At 38.2% G+C, this 18401-nt stretch overlaps 1 non-coding gene across 1 annotated transcript; it reads left to right on the forward strand.

Annotated features, from left to right (window-relative positions):
* Positions 1-13916: 13916 nt before the first annotated feature.
* Positions 13917-14023, forward strand: LOC126666455 (small nucleolar RNA R71). Its single transcript, XR_007637953.1, has one exon. It is a non-coding gene; the product is annotated as a small nucleolar RNA R71 (small nucleolar RNA).
* The last annotated feature ends 4378 nt before the right edge of the window (positions 14024-18401 follow it).

The following is an 18401-nucleotide window of genomic DNA, read 5'->3' on the forward strand; positions in this document are numbered from 1 at the left end:
TGCACGGTGATCTTACCCATAAGCGAGTAAGGTTACCTAGTCGGCTAAAAGACATTTCCTAGTTGAACTAAGTGACGACTTCATTTTTCAAAACTCATTTCCAGATCGAGAAGTCAGCCATAAGCCTTGGGCGAGCGGCTCCCGAACCCCGCTCGCTCAACTCTCATGGCTTTTGACTGACTTCTCAATCTGGAAATGGGTTTTGAAAAATGGAGTCGCCACCTAGTTCAACTAGAAAATGCCTTTTCTACCGACTAGATAACCTTACTCGCCTGCGGTAAGATTATCGTGCAACAGACAAAAAGACCGAGTTTTTGGACCTCCCCGAGACTCGTGTGCTTGGCTTATCAGTTACCGGCTTTATTTACTTGACATATTCGTTTTATTCTCATCTTAACATTCGATAGCAGTCCATAAAATATATTGCTGGAAATAAACAAGTTTAAAAGCAGTAAACACGTTTGACGCGCATATGACTCAATCTAGACTCGACATGTAAAGCAAGTTGCAGGTACTCCTCAGCATACATCTAAGCCTGGCGGTTTCTAGAAAATAACATAAGTGTGGCTGGTCTGGATTGATTACATGCACAAAGTCTAAAAACAGGATGTCTAAGTTTGATTGATTTTATTAAGTCATCGTGAATGCCCTATACAACCGTTTACTACTTTTTCGTGGTAGTCCTAAGTGACTGGCTGAAATTGATTTGATTCGCTAATTTAATGTGGTTAGTCCTTTAGCATGTTAATATTGGTTTTGGCATGCTTTTGGAAAGTAGTAAACATTGTAACCTGGCCCATGTTCAGTTGATATACATACAAGGTTAAGAATACATTTGAACCTCGTTGACTTTTGAGTGCCTTGCACTCGTGCAGGTTTGACCTTCAGTGTTGTCAAAATCAGTTCTTGGTCAAAACACGGAAGTTGTCCGTATCATCGATAAAGTTCTATCAGTTTGAAGCGCGGTTGGTTCCAAATTATGGTGAACCAGGAATTCGCTTTGGAAGTTGTTGGGTTTGCAGACCTCGGGCTTGTGGGCCCAGTTTATACTTTATGTAACATATTTGGGCTTATAGGCCCAATTTATAGTGGGTCCGACCCACTAGAATGCATAAAAGTAAAACACATTAAATTGTCTACGTCTGGGTTTAAACCGGGGCGTGATTCTGAACCCTAATGAGCCCGAAAACACGTTTGGAAGTTTGGATCAAAGTCTGGGAGATCTGGAAGTCAAGTTATGAAAGTTTGGGCACGAAGAACACATCGCCGGTATGAATGTCGGCGCCGGTAGTGTGGGGTGGCGCCGCCGCCACTTTGTTCTGGCGGTGCTGCAAGTCTGATTGGCGGAGGCGGAGGCGCTGCAGGCAGCATTTATGGGTGAGTAGAAACCGAACCAAACCGAGAAACCGAATTGAACCACATAGAAGTTCTTACTTTGGCTCGGTTATTCTGTCAAATCGGCGTGGTTCTGTGTCAAATGTAGAGAAGTTTGGAGTTTGGTGAACAATCTGGTTTAGACAAATAGCAACAATTTACAGCAGTCGTTTTTAGCGGTTTCAGCTCGTTTCAGCTCATTTCAAGTCCGTTTTTCATGCAAAACAGTCAAAAACACATAAAACAAAACAAAGAATGCAAATATGGCAATTAAATAGTGTTCAAAACTGTTTTGAAACACTAAAAGTAGCAATTTATGGCAGTCTATTAAGTTAAGCAAACTTTAGCAAATAAGCAAAAAATCACCTAAACATGCATCCTAAGTGATTTAATTGTCTGAATTTCTGGAATGAAGCATTTAAAACAAATTAATCTAGATATTGACATGATTTCTCATCGATTTTTGTGCAATTTGATAAAAGTACATAAGTTGACAATTATGGCAATTTTATGACAAAACATCTAATCATGCATCCTAGTTCATAAATATTCAGCAAATATGAAAAACAATACACAAAAAGTGACATAGAGAATATAGAGGGCCCTCAGAATCAGTGTTTTAAAAACTGGATCGGACTGGCCGGTTCAACCAGGAACCGCCAAACTGTCTGGTCCAAATACCTCTTTCAACCAGATTTTTGATTCGACCGGATTAGACCAGGACGAACCGATAGAAACATCTAACCGAAAACCCTTGAAAACCGTCCGGTTCAAGTATTCCATTAGTAGAAGATGAATAATGCTAGAGTTTCTGGGTTTCAAAATTGAAACTATTTCTTATGTTCTTGGCCAATTTATTTTTTTATTTTTGCACCACAAATAAATATATCTAATTAAAAGTTACAATGGAGGACCAATTATATGATATCCATCAATAGTTAAAATAATGGCAGTTGCAGCAAGTAAAGCAAATTAATATATTTAAGTTATTTTGTTTTATCCAAGAAATTATAAGTTAAGAAAGAGATGAAGTAGAAAAACTTAAAAATGAAAATAAAGAGTGACGAAGGAAGGGCATAATCAGGAATATGAGATAAGATGGAAAAAATGAAATGTAATTTTAGAATGGTGTATGTCGACTGTGGATGGAGAAATAGAATAAAATTAGGTTAACATTACAAAGATGTTAGTCATGAAGGGTTTAGATGTATTTTGGAAATTTAATTTAATGGCTTAAATTAATAGTTGAAACATGTACATGTTACTTTTTTTCTTTAAGAATTGTGCGGACAGTGGGTACTAAATGCTTGTAAATTTCTTTATTAAGCTTACTCAACTGGTTGAGCCAACAGTCAAACTGGAAACCGATGATTTTACCGGTTCGACTGCCGGTTCGGTTTTTAAAACAATGCTCAAAATTATCTGTCTGAGTCCTTGGCTCGTCTGCTGGCGAAGTGGATGCGGAATCCAGCTTCGAGTCTGTGCAGGCTTGCGTTCTTAGAGAATTAACACGTTGTAGTGTTTTAAGACTGGGATTGAACAAGGTTTGTGTGTGTATGGAATATTTGGCCTGGGTTTGATTTTTCCAGGGGGGATCAAATTCTAGGGTTTTATTTTCTATCTTTGGTCCGACCTTTTGTTGGGCTAACGTAAGGCTGTTTATATAGGGGAATGTGTGACCTAGGGTTAGCTTAGAGTTGTCTAGGGTTTTTTTTAGAGTTGTCTAGGGTTTAAACTATTAAGTGATAAGTCATAAGGTATTAGGATTAGCTAAAAAACTCTCATTTTTTAAATTCGTGTCTTAATTTGATGGCTAAGCAAAACAGGATTAAAAGCTAATTTTGGTGCCTGAAAGTATTAAAAACGACTCTTGGGACTTATGAGTTTGGGTATGGTCAATTTTAGTCCGTAAAACTTGTAAATTGGTCCATAAACTTCTACGATATTGCAATTAGTCCAATTTCTAGACTTAAACTGCAATATTTTTGGATTTTTATAGGCTATTTGCGGATAAATCCAAGTTTGCAGCTATGCACAGATTACGCCTGCTTAGATTCCAGCAAGCAAATCGATAGCTCGTCACCCGGACAGATTTCTCTGGAAATCATCATTGGACGCTGTTGGCAAATAATCGCAAGTGTACGATATCGCGCAAGTAATATAACTTGGAAGACCAAGTATCGATCCTACAAGGAACAATGAATCAAACAACTAATTTCTAATATTCTTCAATTGGCTAGTAGAAAAATAATTGGATTTATGTAAACTAAATAAAAAACTAATTTAATTAAACTTCAAGTAATTTAAACTAAAAATCTGAACTTAAATAAATTGAGGTTTAAACAATAATGATAAAAAGCTCAAAGATTGATAATTCCAAATAAACTAGTAAAAGAATGGATCAAAATTTATCTAGTGATTTTATTATGAATCGAGCTATTCTAATGCACCGAATCCCGCTCTCTCAAGCCTCAAAGATTCAAATAAAATCACAACCTAATTAGCTAATCAATTATTAACTTGCTCTCACAATATTAAAACTGAATTAAATAACTAAATTGTAATTATGAAGCAAACTCAACGACTACCTAAATTCCAACCCGCTCTCACGGCGTTTTCCTCTAAGTTTTTAATTACCTATGTCTATTTAATTAACAATCTCTCAATTAGTTAATTAAACACAAAATCATGAACTAAGTGATCAAATTAATTCAAGCATTAATCTTAGTAATTAAAACACAATTTTACTCACTTAATAAATCCTAATCCAATTCGAAAACTAATCTAAGTGTTCATATCAATCCCTGAACAAAGGATTTAGTTACATATGCTTAAACTTAAATTAAACAAAGAAGAAGATGAAGAATTAAACATAATTAGAACAATAAATACCGGAGTTGTCAGTTTCGGAAGAATCGTCTAGATTAAACTTGAAATCTTCACAATCGTTCTTTGCAGAAACTAATAATAAACTATTTATAAACTGCTGAGAAACAGAAGCTAAAACGCTATTTTAAGAGAATGAAAATAAAACTAATGTATTCTATATATTAAAACTAGTCTATTACAAGGTCTTTATATAGAGGAAGAAGCTCTGGAATCTTCTAAGTCGATTGACGAATCGAATTTGAAATAGGAGTTTCGGTTGGAGTCGTAAAAGGAGATTAAGTCCAAGTCCAATTCTGATTAGGCAAATTTCAACTCTTTCTCGTTCGTACCTCTCTTTCCCGTTCGAAAAAACCTTGACCGAGGGGAAATTCTCGTTTGCCCATCCTTGGTTTCGAACGTACCTTCATCTTTTCACTTGGGTCTCGTTCGAGAATGGCTTTCTCGTTCGAGACTCAAGTCATTTCTTCATGGTTCCCGTTCGAGAATAGTGTTTTTCGAACGGGAACAGCTCTTTACTGCACAAGTTTCGTTCGAGACTTCATAGTCCTTTTCTTTACGACGTTAATTCCTTCGTCCGCAAGCTACGCTTTTACTCCAACGCTTAATCCACCATAAATTAGCTTTAAATACTCGATTTTCACCTTATTTCCACTGAAACATTAACAAACACCATCAAACATAAAAATGCCAAATAATGTATAAAATTATTACTAAACGTGATAAAAACCGAGTAAAATCGACCCTAATTATAGGAGTAAAATACTCCTATCAAACCTCCTCCCACTTAACCTTTGCTTGTCCTCAAGCAAGAAATAAATCTTACTCTACAAAATATGTTAGAAATCCTTAGCATATAACTTAACAATAAATCAATCAAAGAAATCCCCCAACCTATGAACAATATGAACAATCAAAACTTCTAAACCCGACAACTAAATAATGATGCAATCAAATAACAATAATAATTTATGACATAATTCAATATAACAAAGGTTACTAACTCATTAGTACAAGGTCAAATTGAATCACACTTCAAGTTTCACTATCACTTGCGGGACATGGAAAATAATCAACTTCTCACTTAGGCAAATCATAGTACAAGTTAGTAAAAACTAAGCTAATGGCATCAATATTTCAACAAGTAGGGTATATAACAAAGAAAAAACTCACAATTGAAAACATGAATACTCACCATAAGCTTGCTCATAGTCCCGGACTCCGCTACTTGATTCGGTAATCAACAAAAATCATATGGTCTTTTATTGGGTTGTAATGTGGCTAAGGTAAAGGGTAGGTAAAAAGGTTAAACAAAGGCTAATTATCAACTTAATACACTATTTATTACTACTATTAACTTCTAGGTTGATCTAACTCCGGTTTTGCGTTTATGTGAACTTATAACTTTCTTTTCTTTTTGAATTACACTCTACTCATTGCTTTTTGCAATCTCAGAATTTTTCTTTCTTTTGAGCTATTACTTTGCAAATTTCTATCTCCTTTTTTTTTCTTTTCTTTCAATCTTTTTCAAGGCGCAAACTTAATCTTTTTAAGCACAATATAGTTCACTTTTTCTTTTCACTAATCTCGAGTTATTAATCACCTATATTCATCATAGTCATAACAAATAATATATCAAGTCGATAAGGTAAACAAAAGAGGTAAAACATAGAACGGTAAATGGTGTAAAATACGGTAAAAACAATAAAAAAAGTTTAAGGCTCAAATTGGTGTAATCTAAGGGATAAAGGGTAGTCTATTTAAGTGGTCTAAAAGAAAGGTTATACCTAATTGCCATAATCATCTAATTGTTGAAAACTCAATCGTGTAACTTTAAACGGACACCGAGCAAGTTCTAGGAATAAAACATGAAATCAACACTCACAACAAGGAAATTAAGCTCAAAACTCTCAAAAATGTGTAGTGTTATGCCATAAACTCAATTCTTACAAAAATTATGCTACTTATGCCAAAAGTTTAGAAACGACTATAAAAATAAACAATCAACATGTCATGAATCTGCATCAAGTTATTCAATTATGTTTCAACGATTTGAACAAGTCTAAATTTTGAATTCACCATTATTTCATCGGATTATGTCAACGAATTATTAAGTCATTAAGCAAGCATCGCTTATCAATTGTCGAATTAAGAAGTCGCGTTCATACATTCATCGATTCGGGGAAATATAAGATTGACAAATTAATTAAGATACACACCAAATCAACTAACACTTTCATAATTAAAAGACAAAGATTTAACGCGATACAAGCCTTTGAAAATAAACTACATTAATACCCTAATACATTCTACTAAAAATAAAAAGAAAAACTGAAAATAAACTACTTCAACACCCTAATAAAAATAAAAATAAAGCTGAAAATAAAGATAAATCACCAAAAATAACCCAAACGAAAGATAAAATTTTCTTCCCCCCTCCTCACACTATTTCTAGCTATGTCCCCAAAGCTAAGAAATAAGAAAAATAAAAACAGAAAATTAAAGGAGTTTGGGTTTAGAAAAACAAATCTCGCTCTAGTCAAAGGCTGGTGGATCCGGTGATGGTTCCGGTGATGGATAACGCTCTCCGCCGGCGGCATTAAAATAACCCCGAAGAAAATCCTCTTGCCGATTAAGCCGTGCCCGCATTCGATCTTGCCTCCATTGAAGTTGTGCAAGACCAACATGTTGTTCACGTCGGATATCTTCAAGTAATTTTTTGTTAGTTTCCCAACCAACCCGGTTTTGCTCCCATCCGGTCCGGTTTTGTTCAACCAACTCAGAAAACCGTTGATCAAACCCGGAAATATTAGCCGCCTCGCCGGCTTGAGAAGTTCCCGCGGGTTCCTTCCCCGCTCGCCTTCCTACTCTTCCTTCCACGTCTCCTCCTTCTTCTTCCGCTCTCTCTTCTTGTGCCGCCGCTTCTCTTTCGGCTCTCGTCAACAATCGCACCCTTCTATTATAGGGAATAATTCTCCCCCCTCTTCACATACCCGGCCACATCTAAATGGTTAATATTTATTACCCTCGCCGGAGTGGACTTGAAAGTTGCCAAGGTAGATGTCGTGGGCATACAATTGTACTTCTCGGCCAATGCACGAACAAACCATCCATAGCCAATCTTCGACAATTCTTGTGGAACCGCCCTTAAACGCTTCAAAAGACGATAAGCCGTGTTGACTTGGTAGGCGTCAATTTCCGGATGTAAAATGGCATTTAATGCCAAAAGATCACTCTTCGCCACCTTGGAGTACTCATTACGCCCGCCAAAAGAGTGCCCAAACCATTTCAAGAACACCACTATGTTGATGTCTTTGACTTCATTCATCTTGGACACCTTGGACTTGTAGTCGTCCCGATCCGTCAATTCCCTCCAAATAGCCACTTGATCGAACTCTTGAGCCCAATTAACCAATCCCGTTCCCCTCATTCCAAAAAGTTCCACTAAATCTTCAACACTAAGAGTATGACTAGTGTTGTTGATGCGGAAAGTAATGGAAGTAGGAGAACCGCAAACCGGTTGAAGAGTAGAAAAGAACTCAAGAGTCATCTCATCGTAAGAGTGGTGACTTACCTTGGCCAATGCCGTTAGACCCAAGATGTCTAAGTACCGCTCAATTTCATCTTTAATACCGAGGCGCTCCATATCATCAAAATCAATTTCAAATGGCACCGCGATATCCCGCTCCTTAATACTCAAATATAAGTCACCTTCCTCCTCCGTATGGATTTGGAAAGGTGCTTGATATCGAGATGTCAAGATCGCCGAGGTGTTAACCCTAGAGGTGGAGGGAGCGGTTGATTTTGAGCGGCTTCTTCCGACGGCCGGTAAAGATGGAATAGCCGCTTCTTGATTTCTTGTGCTTGAGCGGCGGATTAGTTGATTTTCGGCATTCTTACTTTGCACCATGATTGCGGAATGAGAATATATCTAAAAAAAATTGAGAGAGTAAGAAAATAAAAGTATTAGAAGAAGAATTTGTTGTGAAATAAAAGTAGAATAATGCAAGGTATTTATAGGGAAAAATATCAAATCTCAAGATTTCCCACCACTAAATTCAAACTTGCCATTTAATAACTTTGAATTGATTTAACGGTTTAGATCAACGCCATGTAATCAATCCAAGTGAAATTTAAGCACTAATGAATGGTTCGGATTTGCCAAGTCATCAATCCAAGTGAAAAATTCAAATTTTCAAAGCACAAATCTCAAAGAAACACAAGTTTCAAAAGAAACACAAGTCTCAAAAGAAACACAAGTCCCAAGAAATCTACCACACTTTAATTCAAAATTTTTAAATGAAAAACTCAAATTTCCCACTATTTTTTATGGTTTCCCGAACGGGAAAATGGTTTTTTCGAACGGGAATCATAAATTTTAATCAGGTTTTGTTTTTCCCATTGTGTTCTCGTTCGAAATTCAAACGAGACCAGGCAAAATTGCCTTGGTTCTCGAATGGGAAAGCACTTTCCCGAACGGGAAATAGGCAAAATTCCCTGGGTACGAACGAGAAACCCATTCCCGTTCGAAAAACAACTTAACCGAGAGATTTGGCTTTGCAAAATTTCTCTTGGTCTCGAACGAGAATGAGATTCTCGAACGAGACCAAGGCCAATTTTGCATGTCCCGTTCGAAATTTTATTTTTTCGAACGGGAAATCACTTACCTGAGCTAGATTTTGAACAATTTTGTAAGGGTCTCGTTCGAAATTGTCAGTTTTCGAACGAGACCAATGCAAATTTGTTCAAAATCCATCTGGAAACCTTTTTGAGACTTGTTATAAACCTTTGAAATACCTGCACTACCAAAAACAAAAACTTACCCCGGAATTAAATGGAAAAACAAAATAGAATTAAAATAAAGAAAAATTAAAAGATAAATAAAAATACACGAACCTCTCTGGATTGCCTCCCGAGTGCGCTTTATTTTTAGTCAAAAGCTAGACCGTGGTCCGGAATTCATGGAGGAGTGGTGAACATGATTTGTTCCACCACTTGATCCGTCAAAGGTCAAAGATACGGTTTGCACCGTTGTCCATTTACCTTGAAGACTTCACCACTAGCATTCTCCAATTCCAAAGCTCCATGACTTGCCACACTTCGAATTTTGAAGGGACCGCTCCAACGAGACTTCAATTTCCCGGGAAATAATTTGAGGCGTGAGTTGTAGAGCAAGACAAAAGATCCTTCCGAAAAAGTTTTAGGAACGATATGAGCGTCGTCCCATCGTTTTGTCTTTTCCTTGTAAAGCTTGGCGTTTTCGTAGGCATTTAACCGAAATTCGTCCAACTCATTGAGTTGAAGCATACGTTTCTCCCCCGCCGCTTTAAGGTCAAAATTGAGCTTTTTAATGGCCCAATATGCTCTATGTTCAGGTTCCACCGGAAGATGGCATGCTTTCCCAAAAACAATACGATATGGAGACATTCCGAGGGGCGTTTTAAAAGCCGTACGATATGCCCATAATGCATCATCTAGTTTTAGTGACCAATCTTTCCTTGTGTTATTAACCGTTTTCTCTAGAATTCTTTTTAGCTCAAGGTTAGAAACTTCAACTTGCCCGCTTGTTTGAGGATGGTACGGAGTAGCGACCCGATGATAGACTTTATACTTCCGCATCAAGGCATCGAATTGCCTATTGCAAAAGTGAGATCCACCGTCGCTTATTATTGCTCTAGGAGTCCCGTATCGATTCATCAAACGTTTGAGAAAATCCAACACTACTTTGGCATCGTTAGTGGGTAATGCTTCCGCCTCTACCCATTTTGAAACGTAATCTACGCACACCAATATGTATTGCTTTCCAAACGACATAGGAAATGGACCCATGAAGTCTATTCCCCATACATCGAAAAGTTCCACCTCTTGAATGTTGGTAAGCGGCATTTCATCTCTCTTAGATATGTTCCCCACTCTTTGGCATCGATCGCAATGACTAACAAAGTCTTTTGCATCGCGAAATAGCGTAGGCCAAAAGAATCCGCACTCTAGCACACAAGCGGCGGTCCTTGATGTACCATAGTGACCCGCATAGTCCGACGAATGGCATTGACTAAGTATAGGCATCATCTCTTGTAGTGGGACACATCTCCTCAAAATCCCATCTCCACACACCTTGAAGAGGTACGGTTCCTCCCATAGAAACCGTTTAGCATTGCTCAAGAACTTCTTCCTTTGGTGGTAAGTCAAGTCCGGCGGCATTATTTCGGAACATAGATAGTTTGCGATATCCGCATACCATGGCATTTCTACTTCCGAAAGTACCATCAACATCTTATCCGGAAACGTTTCATTAATCTCTACGCCACTTATAATTGGTTTCGGAATTTCTAACCTTGACAAGTGGTCGGCGACGACGTTCTCCGTTCCTTTCTTGTCGCGAATTTCGATGTCAAACTCTTGCATAAGAAGCACCCATCGGATTAGTCTCGGTTTAGCATCTTGCTTTGCAAAAAGGTATCGAAGGGCCGCATGGTCCGTATAGATGATAACCTTAGAGCAAAGTAAGTACGACCGAAATTTATCCAATGCGAACACCACCGCAAGCATCTCTTTTTCGGTGGTGGTGTAATTGAGTTGAGCACCCGCCAATGTTCGGCTCGCATAGTATATCACATGAAGCTTTTTCTCCTTCCGTTGCCCCAATACGCACCCAAGTGCTATATCGCTTGCATCACACATGAGTTCGAAAGGAAGAGTCCAATCGGGTGATGAAATAATTGGGGCCGAGATAAGGGCTTCCTTCAACCTAGAAAAAGCAACAAGGCAATCATTAGTAAATTCATAAGGAATATCTTTAACAAGCAAATTAGTTAAAGGACGAGCAATGGAAGAGAAATTTTTGATGAATCGTCGATAAAACCCGGCGTGCCCTAAGAAGGCAAGAACTCCTTTTACGGTAGTTGGTGGTGGTAATTTCTCGATGATTTCCGTTTTTGCTCTATCTACTTCAATGCCGTCCTTGGAGATTTTATGTCCCAAGACAATTCCCTCCTCTACCATGAAATGGCACTTCTCCCAATTTAAGACTAGATTGGTCTCCTCACACCGGGCCAACACTCGTTCAAGATTATTTAAGCACATCTCAAAAGAGTCCCCGAATACCGAAAAATCATCCATGAAGACCTCCATAATATCTTCAATCATATCGGCGAAGATGGAAGTCATACATCGTTGAAATGTTGCCGGTGCATTACAAAGACCAAATGGCATCCTCCGATAAGCAAACGTTCCATAAGGACATGTGAAAGTTGTTTTCTCTTGGTCATCCGGGAAGATAAGAATTTGATTGTACCCGGAATATCCATCGAGAAAACAATAATAAGCGTGGCCCGCTACCCGCTCCAACATTTGATCGATAAATGGTAACGGAAAATGGTCCTTCCTCGTCTCCGTATTTAACTTGCGGTAGTCAATACAAACACGCCATCCCGTTACCGTCCTAGTGGAAATTTGCTCACCCTTCTCGTTCTCAATCACCGTCATCCCCCCTTTCTTTGGAACGCATTGAATGGGACTAACCCACGCACTATCGGATATGGGGTATATAATTCCGGCTTTGAGAAGTTTTACTATCTCTTTGTGCACGACCTCCTTCATATTTGGATTCAAACGCCGTTGTCTTTGAGCCGATGCTCTTGACTCATTTTCTAGGTGGATCTTGTGCATGACCACCGAGGGACTAATTCCTCGGATGTCCGAAATTTGCCAACCGATCGCCAATATATGTTGCTTTACCACTTTGACAACTCTCGCTTCTTGTGTTTCCGACAAGTTGTTTGAGATGATGATGGGAAGTGTCATGTTGTCGCCCAAAAACGCATACCGTAAGTGAGATGGTAACGTTTTAAGCTCAACCTTTGGTGGAGAGATAGAAGAAGGTGGTGTCACGCTCTCTCTTCTAATCAAATTTTTGGCTTTCGGCTCATCTTCTTTGGAATATTCTTCCCCGGAAGTTTCTTGTGTCTCCTCGGAATGGAATATGACTTTTGAAACCGGGAAAAGTTCTTCCACGATTCCATCAATCATATCCAATTTCATGCATTCCACCTCCTCAAAAGTGTTGCGCATAATCCTTTTCATATCAAACTCTACTTTGTCATCATCGATACGCAAAGTGAGTCGTCCGGCGTGCACATCTATCAATGCCCTCCCCGTGTTCATGAAAGGACGCCCAAGAATCATAGGGCATGTTTTATCCGCCGCATAGTCAAGTACGACAAAATCCACCGGAAAGATGAATTTGTCTACTTTGACTAGAACATCTTCTACCACTCCGTATGGCTTTTTTAGGGAGTGGTCCGCCAATTGAAGCATCATTGATGTTTGCTTCAAAGTTTGATCACCAAAAATATCCCTGAAAAGAAACAAAGGCATTAGATTGATACTTGCCCCTAAATCACATAGACAATTAATTGAATTTAAATCGCCTATTTTGCATGGAATTGTAAAACTCCCTGGGTCCTTAAGCTTGGTGAGCAAGTCACTAAGGATGAGTGAGCTACAATTTTCCGTTAGGGAAATTGTGCCTTTGTCGTCCCAACCCCTTTTCTTCGTTATGATTTCTTTGAGGAACTTCGCGCATTGAGGCATCTCACGCAAAGCATCCGCAAAGCTTATATTGATTTGGAGTTTCTTAAAAATTTCCAGAAATTTATGGAATTTTTGGTTATCCGGCGTCTTCTTCAATCGTCCCGGGAAAGGGACCTTCGGCACAAATGGAGGAGGAGGTGGCGGTTTAACATATGGAAGTTCGGTTACTTTCTCCTCATTTGTTCCCGTTGTTAGATCGATCGCTTTCTCTTTACTTGCATGTGGATCATCAAGTTCTTTCCCGCTTCGGAGTTCAATGGCTTTGACTTGCTCCCTTGGATTTGACTCCGTTGTCGACGGTAAACCCCCTTGAGCTCTATTTTGAAGCGAGATGGCAAGTTGAGAAATTTGAGTCTCGAGATGGTGATTGACGGAAGCTTGGTTCTTAAAACCGGTTCTAACTTCCTCAATAAGCTTGTCAATTTTTGCTCCCCTCATCCGTATTCCGATTTTGAAAACCGGGTGGGGGTTGTGGTCGGTAGTTGTTGAAGTTGCCTTGGTTTTGTGGACCACGGTTTCCTCCTTGAAAATTTGCTCCTCCCATATTTGAGTTGGCATTGGCTTGACCCGAATTTTCCCTCCAAGAAAAGTTAGGATGATTCCTCCACCCCGGATTATAGGTGTTGGAATATGGGTCATTGCCTTGCCTTTGCCCATTGACATAGTTGACTTGCTCATTTGAGTTTTGATGTAGGACGGGGCAATCCATTCCCGAATCATCGTGGCCATCACAAGTCTCGCAACCCATTTGAACTACCGCAAGTTGAGCATTCCTTTGATTTGCTTGTTGTTTGTACATCTCGAGTTGTGCTAGAAGTGTCGCATTCTTCGCTTTCATTGCTTCAAATTCTTGGGTTTGCTCGAGGGTCATTATACCCTTTTGAGGTGGTTGCCTCAACCGCTCGGTTGACCAAGAACAACTATTTGTAGCGAGTTCCTCTAGCAAGTTATTGGCTTCATCATAAGTTTTCTTCATAAGTGATCCTCCCGATGCCGCATCAATCGTTGCCCGTGTACCCTCATTGGTACCATTGTAGAAAATAGAGACAAGATGCTCCCTCCCTAGATGATGATGCGGACAATTTCTTTGAAGCTCTTTGAAGCGTTCCCAAGCTTGGTATAGAGATTCACCATGTAATTGGAGAAAATCTATAATTTCCTTGGTCATCCTCGCGGTCTTACCCATAGAGAAATACTTATTGAGAAAAGCTTGTGCCAATTGCTTCCATGTTGTGATTGAGGTGCTTGGAAGTGATTGAATCCAATTCCTCGCCTTATCCCTCAAAGAGAAAGGAAAAAGACGAAGCTTGATTTGATCCTCCGTCACATTATGGATTTTGAATGTGTTGCATACCTCCGTGAATTTTGAAAGATGGGCGTTTGGATCCTCGCGTTCCAACCCATAAAATTGGCAACGACTCTCAAGTAGTTGAATCGTTCCCGGCTTGATTTCAAAATTGTTAGCGAGGATAGGAGGTGCAAAACATCCATAGTTGGCGTTGTCCACGTTGGGTAAGAAGAATTCACCCAATGTACGTCTTTCGGGAAGAGGGGCAACCCTCTCGTTTGGCCTATTAAGAGCTAGGCCATCATGTGGTGGTGGTGGTGGTGGAACAATCCCCTCGTGATTCAACGGAGGGTTACGGTCGTCCTCCATTGTTTTGGATTTCCGCGCTGTTTTTCGGATACTTCTTTCGAAGGATGTTAAATCTGACTGAAACGGTTCTAGCGGTTTTCTGGCACGTCGTGTATTAGGCATACACTAACCAAAACTCCTGCGTAAACACAAACAAGAAAACCAACGTAAAATCCAAGAATCACGACTATGATCCAACTACTCGATACAACGATCTATTAGATCGTGTCCTGCGGCATCGAAAGTATAAAAAAAATAACTAAAATTAAATAAAACTAACTCAATCTAAGAATAAGATACTTTTAATTAATTAAATCGCAATTGCTCCCCGGAAACGGCGCCAAAAACTTGTTGGCAAATAATCGCAAGTGTACGATATCGCGCAAGTAATATAACTTGGAAGACCAAGTATCGATCCCACAAGGAACAATGAATCAAACAACTAATTTCTAATATTCTTCAATTGGCTAGTAGAAAAATAATTGGATTTATGTAAACTAAATAAAAAACTAATTTAATTAAACTTCAAGTAATTTAAACTAAAAATCTGAACTTAAATAAATTGAGGTTTAAACAATAATGATAAAAAGCTCAAAGATTGATAATTCCAAATAAACTAGTAAAAGAATGGATCAAAATTTATCTAGTGATTTTATTATGAATCGAGCTATTCTAATGCACCGAATCCCGCTCTCTCAAGCCTCAAAGATTCAAATAAAATCACAACCTAATTAGCTAATCAATTATTAACTTGCTCTCACAATATTAAAACTGAATTAAATAACTAAATTGTAATTATGAAGCAAACTCAACGACTACCTAAATTCCAACCCGCTCTCACGGCGTTTTCCTCTAAGTTTTTAATTACCTATGTCTATTTAATTAACAATCTCTCAATTAGTTAATTAAACACAAAATCATGAACTAAGTGATCAAATTAATTCAAGCATTAATCTTAGTAATTAAAACACAATTTTACTCACTTAATAAATCCTAATCCAATTCGAAAACTAATCTAAGTGTTCATATCAATCCCTGAACAAAGGATTTAGTTACACATGCTTAAGCTTAAATTAAACAAAGAAGAAGATGAAGAATTAAACATAATTAGAACAATAAATACCGGAGTTATCAGTTTCGGAAGAATCGTCTAGATTAAACTTGAAATCTTCACAATCGTTCTTTGCAGAAACTAATAATAAACTATTTATAAACTGCTGAGAAACAGAAGCTAAAACGCTATTTTAAGAGAATGAAAATAAAACTAATGTATTCTATATATTAAAACTAGTCTATTACAAGGTCTTTATATAGAGGAAGAAGCTCTGGAATCTTCTAAGTCGATTGACGAATCGAATTTGAAATAGGAGTTTCGGTTGGAGTCGTAAAAGGAGATTAAGTCCAAGTCCAATTCTGATTAGGCAAATTTCAACTCTTTCTCGTTCGTACCTCTCTTTCCCGTTCGAAAAAACCTTGACCGAGGGGAAATTCTCGTTTGCCCATCCTTGGTTTCGAACGTACCTTCATCTTTTCACTTGGGTCTCGTTCGAGAATGGCTTTCTCGTTCGAGACTCAAGTCATTTCTTCATGGTTCCCGTTCGAAAATAGTGTTTTTCGAACGGGAACAGCTCTTTACTGCACAAGTTTCGTTCGAGACTTCATAGTCCTTTTCTTTACGACGTTAATTCCTTCGTCCGCAAGCTACGCTTTTACTCCAACGCTTAATCCACCATAAATTAGCTTTAAATACTCGATTTTCACCTTATTTCCACTGAAACATTAACAAACACCATCAAACATAAAAATGCCAAATAATGTATAAAATTATTACTAAACGTGATAAAAACCGAGTAAAATCGACCCTAATTATAGGAGTAAAATACTCCTATCAGACGCTTCAATCCCCTAACACTTTTTATCTGTCCGAAAAATAGGTGTCTACATGTTCACAAATACGAATTTTACTGGTTGTTTAGATGATAGGAAATCCACATCAGGTTATTTTTATAAACTAGCATGTGGGGCTTTCTCTTGGAGAAGTGTCAAACAAACAATAATGTCTTCTTTCACTTTACAGGCCGAGTTCATAACATGTTATAGGGAAGCTAAACAAGGAAGTTGGTTAATAAATCTTACTATGGATTTTTTATTGTTGACTCTATATGTAGACTCATCCAGTTGTACTGTGATAATTTGCCGGTTGTATTATTTACAAAAAATAATAAGAATATCATAGGGTATATGTATATGGAAATAAAGTACTTGACACTAAGAAAACTGAATAAGAAAGGTGACGTGATTGTAGAATATGTCGGTACCGATGATATGATAGTTGATCCTTTAACTAAGGGACTTCGACCTAATGTTTTTTTTATAAACATGTTGCTAGCATGAGGTTGTCGAAGTTTCAGATACCTTTGTTTAGTGGGAGGCTAATGTTGTTCTACTTATATTGTTTATTGTACATTGGTACAATGTGTTTATTGTACCTTGGTACAATGATGTTTATTGTACGTTGCTACAATGCTGTTTATTGTACGTTGTTACAATACTGTTTATTATACATTGGTTTAATTTCAGTTGTATGTTTGTACGTTGGTACAAATTTCGTTGAATGTTTGTTATTATGTATGAAATGTTAATTTATTTGCAAACATTGTTGAAATATATGTTATTGTTAAAAGTCTTAAGACACGTATTATCTTAAGAAGAGGCCTGTGACATAACGTTAAAGCCTTGATTGCATGTCTTGTGATAGATAAAGATCTCGAGTTATAAAGAATTGAGACATACAGACTTTTATAAGTCATAAAGGATGATTTCTGATGCGTACTTGTGTTGCATAGAGTAAGAAAGCATGGTGACCGATAAAATAAAGTATGCATTGATAATTTGATCATAAACTAAGCATTGTTATATCTTACAACATTACCACACTTAAAGTTCGATTAGAGCTGGATAAACATTAGAACTATTTTAAAAAGATATTTTGATATTAAAATAGTTTTGAATATATAAAAATGATTAATACCACTAACATCGCCTAAGTGGGAGAATATTGGAGTTTTTAATTCCATTTATTATCTATGGGTGATGGAATAAGCCCACAAAGCTAGGCCCGCCAAGCACCTGGTTAACACATAACCCACATCGACTAAGACAAGCAAGGAATGCACGCTCGCCTATAAATAGACAGGTCCCTTACTCATACAGAGGGCTGGACATCTAAACACACTGGTCGCATATGTAGAATAAACAAATACATGTACTATCAGTCCAATTCTGTATAAAACTCTACTTACAATATCACCAAATCTATCATTTGGCGCTGTGTGGGAATCAGTTCTCAAAACAAAATTTAGTGATAGAAGCGGGGAGCGGTAAGAGCTACACAAACCCACAACATCACTCATAGTCAAGCTGAAGTGGACATGTTCAAAAGAAACCAAACTGGCAAGAGAAAGAGAGTTACAGTAGACAAAGATCCGGAGAAGAGATACAGGAGGAAAAGAGCTGCCTCACTGGTAGTCGAATGCAGCGTAGACCCAGACCCATCGCGAGGTGAACCGGAAGGACTGATCGTAGTAGCATCCAGAGTAGGAGGGCATAAGATCCGGAGGATATTGATAGACCCGAGAGCGAATACCAACGTCATCGTGAAGAAGGCCTATTGGGAGTCGGGAGGAAGCCAGATCCGGATCATACAAAAATCCGGAGACCTACAGGGAATTGGAGGCAGAAGGCTCAGAGCCACGGGAGTAGCAGATATTCGAGTGACTTTTGGCGACACAGGAGGATGGGAAAAGACGATTACTTCCCCTTTCCATATCATAAACAGGAACCTCCCATATGACCTTATATTGGGACGGTCGTTCCTATATGAATCTGGAGCTGCCATTGACACGAGGAACAA

This window comes from Mercurialis annua, linkage group LG1-X (assembly GCF_937616625.2).
Source record: "Mercurialis annua linkage group LG1-X, ddMerAnnu1.2, whole genome shotgun sequence".
Taxonomy (NCBI): Eukaryota; Viridiplantae; Streptophyta; class Magnoliopsida; order Malpighiales; family Euphorbiaceae; genus Mercurialis; species Mercurialis annua.